The sequence below is a fragment of the Chinchilla lanigera genome, unplaced genomic scaffold, assembly GCF_000276665.1.
Source record: "Chinchilla lanigera isolate Chin_1 unplaced genomic scaffold, ChiLan1.0 scaffold00003, whole genome shotgun sequence".
NCBI classification, from domain to species: Eukaryota; Metazoa; Chordata; class Mammalia; order Rodentia; family Chinchillidae; genus Chinchilla; species Chinchilla lanigera.
In genome coordinates this window covers 18,609,363-18,629,904 of record NW_004955404.1, presented here as the reverse complement: position 1 = coordinate 18,629,904, position 20,542 = coordinate 18,609,363, and positions in this window count along the sequence as shown.

The following is a 20,542-nucleotide window of genomic DNA, read 5'->3' as shown; positions in this document are numbered from 1 at the left end:
TCACGTTTGTTTTCCTATTCTTTTGTGTAACCCAATTCCATTGTACATCAAGCCCAAAGTCAAATGTCACCATCTTTCTATAGTTCCCAAGCATTTCTGTCATTTATTTGCATTGCATTGTATATTCACACCTATTTGAAAGATCAGATAGAAGTAGAAATCACATACATCAAATGTGCCATGAGCATCATTGTATGCAAAAAAGAGAAGTGCATCTTCCTCTTCTAAAATAGATTATTTCTGGAAAGATACCCATAAATTACCACTCCGCTCTGAACATTTTCAGAATGTCTCCATTTAGTCAAGCATTATGAAGAGCACAAAACTCAGATTTAGAAAACTATTTAGATCTTGCCCTTTCTTCTTATTCCTTGTTACTACTGGATAAGTTACATAATATTTAAGAGAGGCATCTCCTTTGTTGTGCAATTTCATAATACTGCAACTCCCAAATCAGCTGTCATCTCAAAGGGTTATAGTTAAAAGTTAACTGTTTTAAATTTATAGAATGCACCAAATAATTAAGTATGGCCCCAACTTTTGCTTCCATTCCACAAACAGTGATGTCTCCAGAGTTACTACCAATCTTACCTCTCCTGTTCAGCACAGAAGCATGGTTTAAAGTCCATCTTGAGGTCAAACTTCCTGGGGATAGATAATATATCTACCCCTGATCAAGCAATTAATTTAACCTAGTTGTTTCTAAAGATTTTTGTGGTATTATTGTGAAGGTTAAGAAATTACTATGAATAAAGCACTTGGAATATCCTGTGATTCACTGTAAATATGAAATATTATTTAATAATTATTCTAATAATTTGCTTTACAATATTTATTAATTATATTATCCATACTTTCTGTATATTTTCTACAACAATAACTCAGAATAATTTCCTGAAAATAATAAAAAGGAAGAAAGGATTCCACAACCTTGGAAAATGCAGTGGGGGAGGTTAAAAGACTTAAAGGTCTTGCCTATTATTACAATTGAGGTTCACTACCTCTTATGGTTTGTGTCTACATGTCCCCCTAAATCCTCATGCAGTTGTGGGGTGGGCTTCTAGATTTTTGATTGATCCAAGTTCAATGCTGGGATTATGGGTGTGAGTGCTACACCTGCCCCTGTGGCAGACAGTTTGCATACAATGTAAGGGAGGGAAAGAATCTTGCTCTCTGCCGTTCCTCCCTTGTGCTCCTGTTGCTTTTGCTGTCTGCCCTCTGCCATGTGCCACTCTGCCTAAAAACCAGCTGAGTATACACTGAAACCTCCACAAACTGTAAGGTAAATAAACCTTTCCTTCCTTAATTTGGGGCTTTGGGTGTTTTGTCTCAGCAACAAGAGAAAAGTAACCGAAACACTACCCATGCTACCAAGTTATAGTATATTCATCTTTCATCCTTTTTCTTCTCTCCTGTTTGGCAATTGTATCTTATCCTGCCCTGGTTTTGTGCACTGTTGACAACACTGAAAGTGTCATGAAGCATATTTTAGCATCATTTCATGCAACCAAAGAAAAAATTAAGTTTCTTTTTTGTATGCCCATAAGTAAGCCCCATAGAGGAACTCACACGCACACTTCTTGGATTAATCATTGTTTCCTAAGGAATCATACAATCTAATTATACAGTTCTAATCATGATTCTGAGTTATAATTTTCTGTCCTTCCAAAACAATGTAATATCTGGAATGGATGATCCTAACAAATGAAAAAAAGATGAATTTTGTTTGGACAAAAACAATAGATGCCTATTGCAACAGTCTGCTGGGTTTGAACCAGCAAACCCTGTCAGAGAGATGAACGAACACATGAGAGACAGAGAATATCACTTTCAAGGGGCCAGAGGACTTCACCAGAAGAGAGGGAAACCCCAAGCAGACTCAAAACCCCAGATGTATTGAGGAACAACAAAGACATAGAGTTTTGCTGAGTGCAGATGTGTGTTCTAAGTAGAAAATCAGGCAAGAAAGGCATGGTGACAGTTTGGCTGAATAATTAACTTTTATCTGATTGTCCGCTAGGAGCTTCCTTGTTTTTCCTATCAGGTCCACCTATGCTCAATCTGGCAAAACATCCCATCTTCAAGACATTTTGACTCCTTGGAGTTAGAAGTCTCCCCCTCCCTGAGTCAACCAGAGCAGATATTGACCAGTTCAGTGTCACAAAGCCCTCCATCATTGTCTTCTAGAAAAGAGAATAGTTTGGAAAAGAGAGGATATTGCCAACCTCGTGATAAAGGTTGCAAGAATACTTTTATTCTCACTAAACTCCAGGTAGGCCACAGAAATTTTTCATGCTGAGCCAAAAGATTTAGTGCTCAATATATACTGGTGTGAAATGGATTAAAATGTAGAAATTTCCAAAAGCACATTGTGATGGAAGTTATGCCAAAAGAAGTCACCAAGCAACTAAAGAGATGGTGACATTCATCAGAGCAAAGAAACACAAAAGAAAACTCATTGAATACTTCAAATTGGCTGATTTGCCAAGGATGTTGGCAAAATCCTAGTGAAATACAAGCATATCATATGCAGCTCCACAATGTTTCCATGTAACTGATAAAATTGATCACAATCACATTTTTTCTCTCTAGAAAAAAAATTACAAGAATTAATTCCCTGAAGTAGAAAATATTGAATTAAATAGGAACTTCCTAGACAAGAAGAAGGAAGAAATCCAATAGATTTCATATCAATATAAAGGCTATGTTTTAAAGAGAAATGTTTTAACCACTGCAAGCTAGTTTTTTTTTTTTTGTTTTTTTTTTCCTGATAGTGGACAATACTAACAGAAAGTCAATAAATGTTTGTTATAAGGACAAATTACTTACTACGTAAATGTAGACAGCATAATTGAAAAGTAGAACCTGATTAATAATATTGATAATAGTTATGTCTGTAGGTATTCTGCTATATCTCAAGTCATGCAGCAAGTAATTTATTTTACTGGAAGCAAATCAAGGTATACCAAAGAAAGTTGGATGTAACCTAGGAAGAAATTTTCTGTGAACATTGATCAGCTGCAGTAATTATCTCTGATTAGGGAAACAGCAGTAAAAATCCCCATGTTCTTACCAAGGACTCATGTTGAGAGCTGCCCTAGTAGAAATGGTCATGGTGGTGTTAAAATTACAACTGTTACATGGACATTGTGGCTGTTTTATTTTAGAAAACACCAGAGTCAAAAGACAGTAAGAAAGGAGTTGTCCTAATTCTATCAACCTGTTCCTGGGGATCCGATAACAAGGAACTAGTATAAGTGCCAAAGATTGTTGCTGGTTGAGTAGTGGTTTTGGCTGATGATCCTGGGAAGTTGCAACCATCTGTTCCCAAAAATTGTCTTTTAGAAAGATGTATAAAACAATTAGCAAGTTGGAATTTTTAGACTAAGCCAAGAAAATGCAGCTCAGTTCAATTTAGTGTAAAATAAGGTTTGTTTTGAATTTAAAAAGGAATAGAATGGAATTTGTCAGAAGTTGTTGAGGTCAGAACAAACGACTCAGTAGTGGAAAAATTTGAACGAGAGAGATTACATTCTTTGACAAGAAAAATTATGTAGGTGGTGAAAAGATTATGATACTAAAAAAATGGAAACAGAAGGGCAATAAAAAGGACAAGGTTAAAAATATAAAACAGCAGTTTCTGTAGTATTCACACTGTGTTCCTCAGAGCACATTTCAACAATACGTCTTCATAAGTAAGTTCAGTAATGTCATTCATGAGTCAGACTTCACACTTCGCAGAAAGAATTATTGAAATCAACCTACAAAAATTTATTATAGGCAAAGTAGGATGCATAAGCCACGCCAAGCCTGTGGGACAGAATACACATGGAGGCTGGTAGGGTTTTATGCAACACACCACTAAGAATAATGGACTGCAGGCTGAGCCCTGAAGAAAAATCTTGAAGATTCAATAGCAATAGCTTAGAACCATGTAAAAGAGAAAAAGAGAACACAAGACAGAAGGATACAGAGATAATATAGAAGACACATTGAACAAAGGACCATAAAACAAACAGTCAGTTCTAATGTACCAGGAATCAAGTCTTCGCACTCACAAAATATGGAATGGACAATCAGTTTAACAAGTTTCTCAAATTCTTTAATGTATTTATAAAAACAGCATCACTATAGCACTCTTACAAATCAGTTCATAAATTATATTTAGAAATTTTTAAATCAAGTAACATCCATTTCCTTAAAACCAAATCAAACAACAACACAAACAAACATACATAAAAACCCCCAAGTACATAACAGACATTTCTCTAATGTTCCAAGAGTAAAGGATCTTGCTTGGTCTTATGTTATCAATAAACTGTGGAAGTACAGAAAAGACTTTTCTTCTCATATTTTACATGGTAAATTATATTAGATAAAATAGATAGCACCAAAGTACATTTTTGGTAAATAATATCATCATCTTCTCACACATGCTGAGCGTGGAAATCTCAAGCTGTTGACAAATAAGTTATTTTTTATCCTCAAAGTAACAATATGGTCTTCATTTAAATTAGCTTACTAAGTTCATCAAAACTTCTCTTGCTCTTTCAGCATATATGTCAACAGTAAGCTTTTCAGCATCATGGCACAGCATGAATAAATGTCAGCTAATTAGATATTAGGCCTACAAGCCACATTCCAAAATATAAAGCTAACATGAAAATAAATTGGAGATCGTAGGTCTGCATTTTAAAAATTATGCTTAAATTCTAAATTATCAACACATTGACTGATAAAATCTGTGAGACACATATAATGATAACATCCTATATATATCTACAACTTAGTATCATATTGATTCATTACATTAATCCTTAAATTCATGTAATCACCTTGCCTCTGGTAAAAGTCACTACTTTCAAGGAATAAACAAAGTTAAACACTAAAACGAATGGTTTTTGCACTGATGTTTTTAGTTTTTCAGTTCTACAAATGTAGTTATGTATTTTTAAACCATGGTAGAATAAAAACATAACAGAATGTTGCAGACATTGAAGATTAAATTATTTAAAATCATATTTAATGATATTCTGAGGTTTCCCTGTCACTTCCATGTTTGGGAAAAATATATTTTTGTACAGAAACTCTATATCCTTATTTCATCTTATTCCCCCATTATAGCATATAGCCACAATCTTATAAAACACTATATATTTCTTCAGAATTAACTGTCCAATAAAAGAATTTAAGAAATATTTATAATTTCATGATTTTGATAACATAAATATCTGAAGAAGAATCTCTGCTTTGTCCTAAATGTACATAATGTCCATTCTATCTGTTCTGATACTAAATTAGTGCTACTAAGCAGAATAGCTATGCTACTGTACTTCCAATCCTTGTACTATTGCTAGGGTTTGAGAATCATTATTTGAAAATTGCTTCCTTGCATCAAACAATAATCTGTTTTGAAGAAAACTATTCCATTTGCTGTGGCTTCTCCCCTTATTATGATATAATTTGCATGACATAACCAATTAAATTGCATAAAATAACAATTAAAATCTGATTTATGATTACAAATATTTTGGTGTCAACATGCATCAAAGTTAAAAATGAACCCAGGCTTCTTGAGTATAAAATTAAACTCAGCTACGTAGAGACACAAAAAATCACCCTATGAGATTCAGTTTCAAAATACCCCAAACTGTCCACTTTGTCTTATTTTCACAGTCAACCAACACAAGCTGAAATCTTTATATTCAGAAAAATCATTCTCATAACACTTAGAATGAGATCCAAACTCCTTACTATTATTAACACGAAAACCTTACATGGTTTTGGCTCTATCTACCTCTGACTTTGTTTCCTAATGCTTTTCTTCCCTTCATATTGTTCCAGCCACACCCATTTCTTTCTATAAAGCATCCCTCTTCTTCCATCACAGTATCTTTGCACTAGCTATTTTCTCTTATTTGAGTGTTCTTTACCTTTAATTGCCACCACTGTCTTTTCTTCTCTGCTTCAAATTCAGCTTCTAAGATGGCATTTACTGATACCTTGTATCTAATGTTGTCAGTTGCTGGGTCATTCTCTATCACATAACTTCCTGTCTTTACTTAATAATATTGAAAAGCCTCTAAAATAGTATTACTATTTATTTGTTAGCTACCTGACCAGCCAAAAAGAAGGGATATTTATCTCTTTTATTCACTATTCTATCTCTTGTTGCTAGTACATGTAGGACTTAAATATTTAGTATGTATCTTTGAATGAATTATTTAACAAAATAAATCAAATTGGAATGTAAGATAAAGTTCAGGAAATACTGTACGAATAATTACATGAATTTTTTGAAACCACATAATGAATATTGAAAAGAATGACCATGAGGATTGTGGGTGCTGGACAGCCATCTCTCAATTCATTAAAACACATAAAAAGAATAACAAAAATGTCATCATGTTGAGGGTAAATTCTCCACGGGCTGTTTATTTTTCTGCATTACTTACAGCATGTTTTTCTCTTGCACGATCTTACAAATATATTTGCATGAGAATTGCCTTAGAAGACATATTGTTTCTATCTGAAACAAAGAGCAGCTTTGCTTGCTATTCAGATTAATGATAAAGATAATACCTCCCTCCAAATAAAAGTTTATGTATATTTGCTGGGAGCTCCTTTTGTAAGACTGTAAATTTTTCAGCCTTTGAATTCCTTTGAACCGTGACAGAAATCTACCATGACTACAGCATCCATCTGCTGACCACATTGCCTCCATGATGTGTGGGAGTAGAGAACTGATACAAACATGAACCCTGTGCCGGAAGTAATGAAGTCCATCATCTCTGATACAAGGAGACTTGTGTCTTCTGCTAGTATGTGCACAAAATTTACAATGTATTATGTGTGAGTTGGCTCTCTACAAACATATGATTACTGTTATGGTTAAGACTTAGAATGTCCCTCAAAGGCCTCATACCTTCAGAGCTGGGCTTTTGGAAGATGACTGGATTTGGAGATCTCAAAAGCTGACCTGCTGTTAGAAGGTGAACCCAGGTTAGAGCTGGGTCGCTGAGACTGTGACCTGGAAGAGTTCTCTGTTTGTTTCCTGCCTACCGTCCTATTAACAGGTTTCCTTTCTTGAGCCTTCTATGGAGTCATTCCAGCCTGGGATTCAGCTGACTATGGACTGAGTCTTTAAAAACCATGACCCAAAATAAACCTTTCTTCTTTTAAATTGGTGTTCAGTGTTGTATCACAGTGTGAAGAAATTGACCTGCTCCGTAAACTGGTCTTTTCAAAAACTAATGTTTGCAAAGGGGCATTTTGTGACAGGTATTGTTTTAGATAGTGGTTACCAGGCAGTGTACAAAGCACACACAAATATCTGCTCTCTAGCAGGTTAAATTCTAATGACGTCATTGTACACGGGGTAGGGGGCGGGCTAGTAGGTTCCAAGATGGTGAACAACAACTGCATGAAAACTTACAGGCTGTGAGAGGACCGTATACAGTCAGCAGCACCAGAAGGAAAGGGGCAGTCTCATGCTGAGCACTCAAGGAAGCTTCGACGAGGCTCACCGTCTAACGGAAGAAATAGACTTCCAAGTGAGGAATTATGGGAAAACGCCCAAGACTCAGGATGAGGTGCCAGTGTATCTCCAATATTCAGCTAGGGTGGCCAGAATAAAACAATACAAATGGCATGACCTAAACAACAAACGTGTCTTTTCTTACAATTTTGGATTTAAAAGTTCAAGATCAAAAACCTCTTTCCTGGCTTGCAGAGAGCTGCCTCTACACTCTATATACACGTGGTCTTTCCCTAAAATCACACATCCCTGAGTGTCTTGTTCACATTGCTTCTTCTTATAAGACAGCAGTCAGAGTGGAGTAGCACCAACCTAAAATACATCATTATTAACTTTATCAACATTTTTAAACTCCTGTTTACAAATACAGTCACATCCTGAGGCACTGGGTTTAGTGCTTCATCCTGATTCATGAGGGGGAATACATCCTTGCCTATAATTAAACTTGGAAAAAGATAGCTGGGAATTAACAGTTTGGTTTTATTTTCTTGCAGTGCTAGTCTCTGAAACATAAGGAATTATGGTACATGCTAAGCTAGATTCATACATAGTACCTGGCTTACAGAATTGATAATTGCCAACTCCTGAAATTGCAGGAGGTTTATGGTTTAGCACATATGCCCAGGCAGGCATGCTGACAAACAAAATATAAAGAATGGCAAAAGGAAGGAGCTTCGCTCCCCAACCCCTGCCCACTTCAGCTTTGCAACAGAGCACTCGTGACACATGAAGTAGCCCTGAAATATTGCAAGACCTCCCTGTCCAACTGCTGAATGGCTGTGTATGGCTACGTTGCCTGCTTTTGGTCTTTCAGATCTAATTAAAATGACTAATGGGAACATATTAAGCTTTTATTTTGGGGACATTTTTGTCTATTCTGATCCTAAAACCAATTGCTATTTAATTAGAGGAGAAGTAGAATGCGAAGGGAAAGAAAAAGTAGTTACAAAGGGTTTTAACTAGCAGATATTAAACATTTGTTCACCAAGAAGAAAGGATTGCCTTTTCAGGGAAGACAGAGGATGCAGCACTAATAAAGCATGAAGATAATAAATTATAAGGTACAGATTGGGAGTTGCAGATGGTTAATTATAGATAAAACATAGAGAGGCACACACAGTACACCATTACGGAGGGAAATAGGGGTTGAGATCATCAAGGATGATTTAAAACACGTAAAGTGTATTGGTCAGCTTTTTCATTGCTGGGACAAAATAAAAAATACCTGACATACACAACTTAAATGAGAAAAAGCATATTTTACCTCGCAGTTACAAATTTCAGTTCATGTCTAACAGACTCCACAGTGGAAGCATCATGGTGGAAGTAAGTGCATAGTGGACGAAAACTGCTCCACTCATGGCCACCAGAAAGAGACAGCGCCAGGCCTGGTGGTGCACCCCTATAATCCCAGCACTCAAGAGGCTGAGGCAGGAGGGTCATTGTGAGTTTGAGACCAGCCTGGGCTACACAGTGAGCTCAAAGCCAGCCTGAACTGCATAGTGAGACTCTGTCTCAAAAAGACAAAAAAAAAAAAAAAGGTTTACAGAAAGTACGAGACAGAAAGAGTCAAAACAGAAGGGGCAAAGGATCTGATGTTGTCCTCTAGGCTGTGCCTCCCATCCCCTGCACCACTCAGACCTGCCCAGCTGGAAGCTTTCCAAATCTCTCCAGCCAATCATATTGATGAGCCTCACACAAAGATGTGTTTCCTATTTCAAAGTCACAGGTTATCCATTTAAGCGATCGTCCTTAAATGACAGGTGTGATGATGAAATACTTGTCAAAAATGAACTCCAGTGGCCAGGTAAAATTATTTTAAGTGTTATTTTCTTTAGTGCCCACAGAAACTATTCATTCAAAACGCCATTAAACCAAACTACTTGTGTTGGCTTTCTGTTCCTGTGACAAAATACTGGAAAAGATCAGCTTAATAGAGGACAGGTTTATTTGGCTGACAGTTTTAAAGGTTTCACTGCACAGTCACTGGATTGAATTATTTCTGGGCCTGAGGTTATGCAGAACATCTGGGAAACTGGGAAGGAGGGTGGGTGGACCAAGATGAACTCCAGCCCTCAAAGACTTGTTGCCAGTGATCTACTTCCTCCAAAGAGGTTCTACTTCCAAAGAGCCTATACAGCCTTGAACTCATCCGTGGATTGATCCACCAGTGAGGTTAGTATCTTCATGATCCAGTTTCCTCCATGTCCAACATATGAACATCGCTGCCCTTGGGAACCAAACTTTCAACTCCAGGGCCTTGGACAACATTCTAGGTCCAAATTCTAACAGTGCTATGATCCAAACCATGGCATGTTTCAATATGTGCTTTGGAACCAAGATGCTTGCCAATGATTCAGAGCAGGGAACAAAGGAGTAAACAGGAAAGTTTAGTTCAAATAAGGTGTGCTTATCAACTTAAGGAAAATGCCTTGAGGGGGTGGGGATTTAGCTCAGTGGCAAAGCACCTGCCTGGCAAGAGCAAGGTCATGAGTTCGGTTCCCGGTACCAGAGAAAAACCAAAAAAAAAAAAAAAAAGAAAAAAAAAAGAAAATGCCTTGAAACGCGCAATGCTTTCAATCTTGGGTAAACAAAGAAAGAAATTTACCACAGGTATATTATAAGCCATGTGTAAAGATGCTGATTAAATTCCCCAAATTTGGAATCATTTGATGTGTTATTCATTAGAAGAATGTATACTTGTGATATAGTTGTACATTGAAACAGAAATATTAAAGTGGACCATGGGGCTGGGGATTTAGCTCAGCGGCAAAGCGCCTGCCTGGCAAGCGCAAGGTCGTGAGTTTGGTTCCCGGTACCGGAGAAAAAAACCGAAACCAAAAAAAAAAAAAAAAAAAATGGACCAGAAAGAGTTCAAACACACAAAGTAGAGTGAAACATTAAGTTCCAAGATGAATTTACTTCACACAGATTGATAACAGTTATGGAAATTTATGAAATTACAAAGCAGCAAAATACATTATGTTTGGATACATAGATTTTTCAGTAAAATCTACGAATGTCTGATTTGACACTTACTAAATTCAAAACAGTGGCATCCTCAGAAAATGTGGGTGAGGAAATGAACTTCGACTTTAGAAAAGGTTTCTATGTCATTTCTTGTTTTTGTTTGTTTGTTTGTTTTTGTTTTTCTGTGGGTACCAGGAGTGGAACTCAGGATGTCATGCTTGCCAGGCAGGCGCTGAACCATATCCCTGGCCCACGTTCATGTCTGAACTCTTTCAAAACTGACAAACTCTAAATTGGGTGTGCTGGCCATGCCTGTTATTTTAGCAGTCTGGCTAGCTAAGTAGGCTTGAGCAATTTTGCAACTCAGTGAAACTTTCTTGAAAAAAAATATAGAACAAGACTAGGGATGTAGTTGTGAAGGCCTTGGGTTCAATCCCTTAGTATAGCAGAGAATATATATATATAGAGAAAGACAGACAGACAGAGACAGAGAGACAGGGAGAGACAGAGAGACAGAGAAAGAGAAACAGACAGAGAATCTATAAACATAATTAACCCTTGGTACTGACTACACACTGGTTTAAATCCATTTTAAAATCATTTTTTAAGATTTTCAGAAAATTTTTAAAGGGAAAGTTTTTCTCACTCATAATACTTTATCTTATACTTTATACCTTAATCTGAATTTATATATGTAGTGAGTCATAACCCTTCCATGACTTTGACAGAAATAAATGAACATTTTTTTATTTTCTCAATCAAGTCTCAATAAGGTAAAGTTCTTAGCCCTACTTTTTAATTTTTCTAACTGCATTCTTAACTATCAAAATATGAGCTAAAAGATAAATGCCAGGATTTCCGGTACAAAGCAAATGCATTTATCACTCTACTGCAGGGCCTCTATCAGCACTAAAAGAACTTCAAAACTTACTCAGAATTGGTAAAAACACTTGAATAAATGTCACTACTAAGCCCCTACTTTTCCATATTGTATATTTTGTTCCATTTTCTTTTGTTAAGAACAGAAGAGGGACAGTTACTCTTGAGATTACATGCTGGCTCCTGACTAAATAGATGAGGACTTGCCTTGCCTTTGAATTTCAGCTCTGCACACCATAGTGCACAGACTTTGACAAGCAATTTGTGTATAATCTGCCTCAGTTTCCTTGGGAAAAGTAATAGTACCTAGGTGTAAGTTTGTTGGGAATGAACTGAAAAATCCATAAAACAATGAGCATAGGGTTTATTGAAATTGTTATAATGTGAAATACTAATGAGAATGTTCCAGCGGCATGGTGGTGCACACCTGTAATCCCAGCACCAAGGAGGCTGAGGCAGAAGGATTCTTGCAAGTTCAAAACCAGCCTGGGTTACAAACTGAGCTCAAGGCTAGCCTGAACTGCATAGTGAGATCTTGTCTCAAAAAAAAAAAAAAAAAGAAAGAGAAGAGTATTCCAGTGTGTAGAAATTCCAGGCTTAGGAAGGACAAAGTCATGAATTAAACTCTGGATCAGCTAGTTCATGCTATTAAATAGTGATCAGCATACCAGAAGTACATGTCTGGACAGGATGGGTTAGCACTAACATATTGCACTGTTACAAAACAATGCGTATGTTTAAGTAAATGGGAGCTTCATTTTGTATACAGGTTTGTTTTTTTTTAATGTCACTATACAAAAGGAAGAAGAGGCAAGTGAAAGAAAGTCACACCCCCTACAAAAGTCAAGGAAACTTTCTTATATTGGCCAGTTCATCTTTAAAATGGTACAAGTCTATTCTAAAGTACATGACATACAATGCATTCTACTGTCACATAGAAGTATATAAGATGCGTACTTAAATCTGTGCATAAATGTGGGTTTGAGCAATCTAATATGGCCATTGGATACAAAGCAAGTTTTAAAATGTTTTGATGTTTTATAGAAACTTCTCTGAAAGGAAGTAAGTATGAATAGATGTTGGCATAGCTGGTCCAAACTTCTTTCCTTAGAATCAGATTAGAAATACAAATTTGCAGAGGGAAAGAAGGGAGGAGGGAAGGAAGGAGAGAAGAAGGGAGAGAGAGATTTTCAAAGATGGAATCAATAGGTATTTGTTAGAAGAGGCCATGCACACTGTTTTTCGTGTTGTTGTAGAAACAGTGTCACTTTTATCTCAGTCTGATCTTCAAAAGCAGGTGACCTTGTTTGGATTTCAATAGAAAAATCTCTCATGAATTTACATGGCCATGTTAGCTGTTGATTGCAAAGATATAAAACCTAATAATGCCATAAAACAACCCTTCAGGCACACTGCCTTTTAAAACTATTTGCATAAAGATGGACTGCACATTGTTATATGCATGTAGTTAAACTCTTAAATTGGAAGGAAAGAATAAAGTCCTACTTAGGTTTCCCAGAGCTCAAAAAACATAAGCTCTATAATGATCTCACAAAACAACTTTAAGAGAGAAAGCAAAAATAAAGCATATTAAACTTGTTACAAATTAGCATTTTGTTTGTTGGTACTGTATGCAACATTGAAATAAAAACTTGTCATCTAAAATATCCCTTTTATGTAAGAAGTGTGGAAATAAATATTGACACATTGGGGAAAGTGAAAAAAAAGGCTAATTTTTTAAGTAATTTGTTATGCGTAATGTGAATAAAAATAAAATTAAGCAATAAAAAGGAAAGTATAAAATGCTGGATCATTAGTCCCCTAGGGAAAAGAAAAATATTGCACTTTTTTGAGATTTTTTTCTGATGTTCAGTTTTCTTTGTATCAGTGACATGCACAGGCACATAACTTATATTTCGGAAAAGTCTATGTTTTAAAGATGAATCATTAATGAGTTAGTGTTTTAACTACATTTATACAATTAGAGTTTAAGGTGTAATTCTGTCAAAATTGTTGCATTGCTGAAGTAAAGATACATCTAGATAATTCACACATGTATCATCCTTGACATGGTAAAACAATGACTGGGAAAAATTCTTGTTTTCTTCCTTCAAAACATTTTGAAGAAATGGATTTTTATTTCATATTCTTAGAGAATCTACTAAATGGATTTTGTTTTTTAACTCTATTTCAGCCACAAAGAAAACACATAATAACACATATGGTACTTTCTTTAGCTTCTTTTATGACTGAGAGCTAATTGGCTCTCTGGGTTGGTTGTGTCTTTTTCTTTTTTGTAATAAGCGATTTGATCTTTGGTCATTGTATTCAATCCCAGGTGTCCAATGGCACTGAGGTTTCCTTCAGCAACACCTTGAAGATGTGTCACACTAGGGACAAAGGAAAAACTGAGCTTGTGTACCCTGGATGCTCTGCACACTTGAGGCAGCATAGTAATAACTGAAGTTGTTTCTTAAAATCTATTTTATGTTTTTGGAATAAGTAATACACCAGTAAAATTTCCATTGCTGCTTTTCCCTGTGGTTATTAAACTCTCTTCAAAACTCTGTGAATTATTTTCCACAGTTGATGAATTTGCAAGTGAAGTACTAACAATATTGAAAAACCAACACATGCAGCAGTTTGTAAATGCAAGGAATTCTTACAAGGGCTGTAAATAAATTAATTCATTTAACTCTCACAGAAACCCTTTCAAAGTAGTTATGCTTCTATATCCCTAGGTAACATATCTGAAACTTTTCAATAATATTCACTATTCATTAATATTTTATACAAATAATATCCTTACACAAAGCTCATATAAATCAGCTAGAATACCACTGAGATTCTTCAAAAAACTAACAAACTCATATTGCTTGAGTTCCTTAATATTCAAATTTAAATAACAACTTCTGCTACCAAATATTAGCAAATATCAGAATTAATTCTGTTCCTTTCCACTGAATGTTGGAGTGAAAAGGATATTTTCCAGCTTTTAGAGAGAGAACTACATAGTAAGTTTCTGGAAAGTGATTTGTCAATAAGTATCAAGAGCTTTAAAATGTTATGTATCTTATATATGTTAGTCAGCATTCAGTCACTGTGACAAATGCCTGAGATAAACAACTTAAAAGGAGCAAAGGTTTACTTTGGTTCATACTTTCAGAGGGTTCAGTCCGTGGTATCTTGTTCCTATTGCTTTGGACTTGCTGTGGTACAATATATCACTGGAGAAGGGCATCATGGGACATGCTAAATAGGTGATTTCTCCATTCTTGGGGACCAGGAGGTAAAAGAGAAAGGTGCAAGCTCCTTACCCCCATGGACTTGCCCTCTTTCCTCTAGTCTTGACCTTCTAAAGATTCTACCGTCTCTCCGTAGCACCACAGGCTTGACAGCAAGCCTTTAGTACATGAGTCTTAGAGGGACATTTAAAATCCAGGGGCTGGGGCTTTAACTCAGCAGCACAGCACCTGAATGGCAAGCACAAGGTAGTGAGTTCTATTCCCAGTACTGGAAAAAAAAATAAATAAATAAAATAAAATAAAATAAAATAAAATCCAAACCATTGCAGAATATCAACAACAATTTTCCCAAAGAAAAGAATCAGATAATTATACAATTGCATGGTTGTTTAATATAGTATGCAATATAATTCCAAACTAAAAAAAAAAAACAACTAAATAATGAAGTTCTTGAGACATAAAATATGGATCACATATTTTCATGAAATATTATAGTAAATGAAAATCAAGACTATCTCTAAATTTTTAGGTTTTTTGGAACAAATTATAGTGTCACAAAAATGCAGAGATATCTTAGGCAGATCTCAACTATATGTAAATAAATAAATTTTTATATAATGAAACAAAAATAACACATAATTCCAAATTTACTATAAATGATTTTCAGTTGAGAACCACATAGAGATAAGCAACACCAATTCAGACTATCTCCCTCCACGCAGCTGTTCGAATTTCTCAAATTTTGCACAATTTCTTCTTTGTTCATTCTATACACCCTTACCCCAAAATGTTGACACAATTTCACTTGCATCAATTTAAAGCCCAATTCAGTTAGCTCTCGTGCTGTCCACCAAATACTTGTGTACACAATATCAGTATGTTTATTAGCTTGACTGTAATTTAGGGACAAGAAGGCAGAGTATTTTCTCATTGTATATTGAGCTTCATCCTTTCCCTTGCTGCTTTTCTACCTTGCTCCAAATTTCCTTCTGGAGTAGTACCTTATTTTCACCCTTTTGATGAAATGATTCTGTTGGCTTGAGACTACTGGAATGTTCAACTCTTGCTCAAGTGAGTTTGTTAAGATTTTTCTTTTGAATAAACATGGTACTATACTTGACAGTATTCTTAAAGAAGATAAATGTCTTCAGGTTATTATTATTTATAATCTATATTTTTAGATTAGAAAACATGAATTATTTACTCCTACTGAAGATGCCTTAGTTCAGAGAATGCTTGCCATCCCTCTTATTCCTCTATATTTGTGTTACCTGAAATTGGAACACCCAATCAGAGGCTGCAAAAAATTCTCTTGATCATTCGTTGTATGTGACAGTGCATATTTATTCTTTTATCCACCTATCCTAAAGTGTCAATCCAAATCCAGTTTCCCTCTCTTCCAAATCACAAAGAAAATCTCACCTCTTTCTCTGTGTCTGTCTCTGTCTTTCTCTCTCTGTCCCCAAGAGTTTAACACTATTATTTATTTAGCTAAACGGATAGACTTTAACTGGCAGAGAAAAGTGGTAGAAAAGCAGTCTCCATCCTCCCATCATTTGTCTCCTTTACAGCCATATTTGGATTCTTTTAGCATTCTCACTGAGCTAACTTACCTGTGCAGTCTGTTTCCCATCCTCTCTGCCATTGCCTCTTATATCTTTTTTCTCACCTTTTCTATAGCAGCACAAAACTTACTTTAAATGTGTTCATTTGTGCATAATATACACACATCTATGCATCTTTGCACGCAAACATGTGGCATTTGAATGCTTAAGAGTGGCCTTGCCATATAGCTTTTTAACCTAGTGTCTCAGTTGGTGTCATGAAAGGAAAGGTAGTTTTCTATCTAAAGAGCCATTGGACCAAGATGTCTAAATGTGACATATGGATTATTCCTAACACTAGTATTCTTGGCATTACACTTTATTCTTAGTGTCTTATCATCTATGTCCACTTGGCATGCCTGGAAACGAGGCCATGACATTATGACAATAGTAATCTATCTGGAATCTTCCCTCCTTTTTTTGACAGCAAACTTAATTCTAGCTTCATTATTTTATCCAATCTTGTATAATTTGAGAAATATTTTTTAAACATGTTTGGACAAAATAATGACCAATTTGCAGTGATTGTTTTTAATTAGATTCCTTAGAACTAATAAAACCATAGCAGACTAAATAAGGAATAGGGATATGATGCTCTGGTCCAGGGACTGCACCCCTGTATCCCACTTTACCAGCAGAGCTTCATCTTCCTTACTTCCTGCCCCTGGAATATGGAGAAGACACATCACAGTACCAAAGACGACTATCAGTGGTTCATGGAAAGTGTCTTAATCTCATTTTAGTTAAACAGAGAAGTAGCTGCAATGTCGTGTTTTGGTTTTGCTTAAAACCACAAGAGAAAAGTGCGATTTAAAGGACAAGTAGGGGACATAAATATCCAGTTATCAAAAATGTTCACTGTTCATACAGGGTCACATTCTGTCAAATCAAACTCAGCAAAGACATGCATGAAAAGAAGGAAGTATGCCCCGGATTGTTACTTATCCATTTCCTCTTTCCTTTCTCTGGAAGTGGAGAGAAAAATGTTAGGGGAAAAAGGAAGCAAAAATACCCACATGGCGTTTAGCTGAATCTGGTGTTTGTATATTTACAGCTTTTGTAACTTTATCTCAATTCCAAGATTCCCACTCACTTCCCTCCCTTAAGCTTAACTGAAAAGGGTCCTTCACTATCACTCATCCTTCTAGTCCTGGTTTTCCTTGTAAGACATTCATGCCTCAATGTGGTTTCTGAGGGGATGACTGTTTAAAAGGTAGGAAGGAAGGAAACTCCACTCAGTTCCGAGTGGAACCTGTGTACTGTGTTTGGACAGTTCAAGTTGTGAGTCAGTAGCGTCCTATGCATGCTCCTCAGATCACTGAATGCTTTTGATATATCCACCAGAAACACTGTAGAATGAACTTGTTTGGGTTAGAAAGCAAACATGGTCATTGTGGCATATGTTTATTTGCCTTTCCAATGAAAGGTTTACAAATAAAAGTAGACACATGAACACAGGGTTGCATGCCTTTTAAAAAGAATTAGTGTGAACTAAGTGCTTCATATTTAAAATATCATGACAAATTTCATCACAATGGATGTCGGATTTTATACTGAGAATCTCCATTTGCAGTGACTTTGCCAACACCACTTAAATATATTTAATGATTTTCTGTCTACAATTCCAATTAAATGCTTCTTGTTTGACTTCAAAAATGTGTACGATGTCAATTGCTAGTGTCTCCAAGTGTGTATTTATTTGGAAAGGAAGTACTTTGATTCATAAAGTCAATTTGTATTTTAATTACTAACGGCAGAACAGTTGGTGCCAACATCATAGCAAGTAATATCAATAATTTAAATTATTGTAAAATGTGAGGTCAGAAATCTCTCAAATCACTAGTTATGTATTAGTTGTTTATTTCAGCTTTATTAACATCATTAACAAAAAGTTCAGATATCAGAGTATGCAGAAAAATCTTACATTCTTGAATGTCCTTGCATTAATCAGTACCACCACTGCAGAGTAGAATTTAATCTAAAAATAAAACAACTCCAGACCATTTTCACTTCTCTGAACCAAAGCATGGAATAATCAAATAGAATTGATACAGACAGTTAGTTTTGGTTTTGAAATAACCATTGATTCATTCACACATTGATGTAGCAGGTGCCTGGAACTGTTTGATTCAAGTGGATTCCACAAATACTAATTATTTAGAAGTTTTTCTTAATAAATGGGCAATTTAGGAAGAAATATCCACATAGAGTTAGTTTAACATTTCATGATAAATTCAATAACAGCTTTATGACCATAGGTCCTCCAGAATCCTGGACTGGTTAGAAAGGCAAACATAAACCCTGAAGGATTAATATGAATAAAAAATGGGAAGGAGTACATTCCAAAAAGACAGAAAACATAATAAAAAAAAAGCCTAAGCTACTTCCTCATCACTGCTTATAAACCATTTCAACAGGGCTCTTCCCAATTATGGAATCTTGGGAAGTCACCAGAATTTCTTTATGGATCTATTATGAGTCCTCTGGCTTTGTCTCTGTTTTGAGACAGTTAAATAGTTAAATAGCTGTTAAATCCATGTGAGTAAGAAAATTTAAAATAACATGGTCAACAAAATGGATTCCCATCCACACTGCCTTAATCTAACTCTTAAGATGTTCTCCCTAGAGATCCAGAAGGCAGCAGATGTTCCTCCTGAAGAGGACTAAATACGCAGAAGGAATACTTGTATTTTCTCCAATGCACAAGTTTTATAATATTATCTTCAGAAAGGAAAGTTTTGAAGGATGACTAAGTGAAATGATTTTAAATAAAATGGACTAAGTTTTAGGCTATGTATCTGGTAAGTAGGAAAGAGAATAGAATTTTAGCCATGCTGTTATAATAATAAGAATGAAAAACAGATGAAAGAGAGGAAAGAGAAGGAAGAGGAGATGTTGAAGGGGAAATAATACTAAAGTTTTCAAGTGTACAGTGTATGTTTCTTATTGATCATTTCATTGCAAAAAATAAAGTGGGGTGAGGTTGAATATTTTAAAAATATAATCACAAGATTTCCTGATAAGGAAATTTAAACTCACTAAATAACTTGCCCAAAGTCAGATACATTTTTTAAAAGACATCTATTAAAGTCTCCTGGTTGTAATCCCATTACATTTTTATTGCTGCTTATTCACAAATATTTGTTCCTTCAGCAGCAGCAAAGATGAGAAACGGTGTCACATGTTTATGTAACAGAGAAAGCACTCTAACAACAAAATTCTCCATTTTAGTCTTCTAAAATGCACACGATTTACACAAATTCTAAGAGTAAAAAACTACTGAGTCCAATAGGAAGTTAGAAAGGGCTTGGCTAGCATCTGCCATACCAGACCTGTCCCACGGTAATGCCACAAGGCTCCCGGCACACTGACCAGGGTTAGGAGCTGGAACGTGATGAGTTGTGCGTGAACTACAGCTTAAGCAAGTCACTTACACACTCATCTTTCTCATCTGTAAGTGGAGTTATGCATGCTGCAATTCGCTTAGATTTCCTGAGATAGAAATGTGTTAACTTTTTTGAAACTCTTTGAAAAATCTTTATTTAGCCACCATAAATTCAGGATATCTGGGAAGCAATTTACAGATTCTCTTTCTTAGAGCTAAAGGGACATGGGAGAGTATAGGGAAAAGGGGATTACAAAACATTTTACTGCTGAATTGCTTATTCCAATCATGGCTTTTAAAATGCCACTAAAGAAAATAATTGCTCATACAAACACTCTGGTTCAAAGGGAGAGATTTTTCTCCAGGGTGAGCCATCAAGACAACTCTATGAAGTTCTCAATAACAAAATCATCACCCAAGACCTACTCCCTTATTAGAAAGAAAGAAAGGAAGAAAGGAAAGAAGGAAGGAAGGAAGGGAGGGAGGGAGGGAAGGAGGGAGGGGGAAAGAGAGAGATAGAGAGAAGAAAGGAAGAAAGAAAAGAAAAGAAAAGAAAGAAAGAAAGAAAGAAAAGAAAAGAAAGAAAGAAAGAAGGAAAGAAAAGAAAGAAAGAAAAGAAAGAAAGAAAGAAAGAAAGAAAAAGAAAGAAAGAAAGAAAAGAAAGAAAGAAAAAGAAAGAAAGAAAGAAAGAAAGAAAGAAAGAAAGAAAGAAAGAAAGAAAGAAAGAAAGAAAGAAAGAAAAAGAAAAGAGATAATCTTCCTAGAGAGGTTAATTAACTTTGCCAGGGTCATAAAACAAACTCTCTGAAGAACCTGTGCTAGAAGTCAGGTTTTCCTGTCCCCAGTCTAACCCACTGTTGGATTCTGTTTGCCAGGACTGCGTGTGACTTGTCTGTGTAGCGTTCTTTCCAGTTTGGTTTTG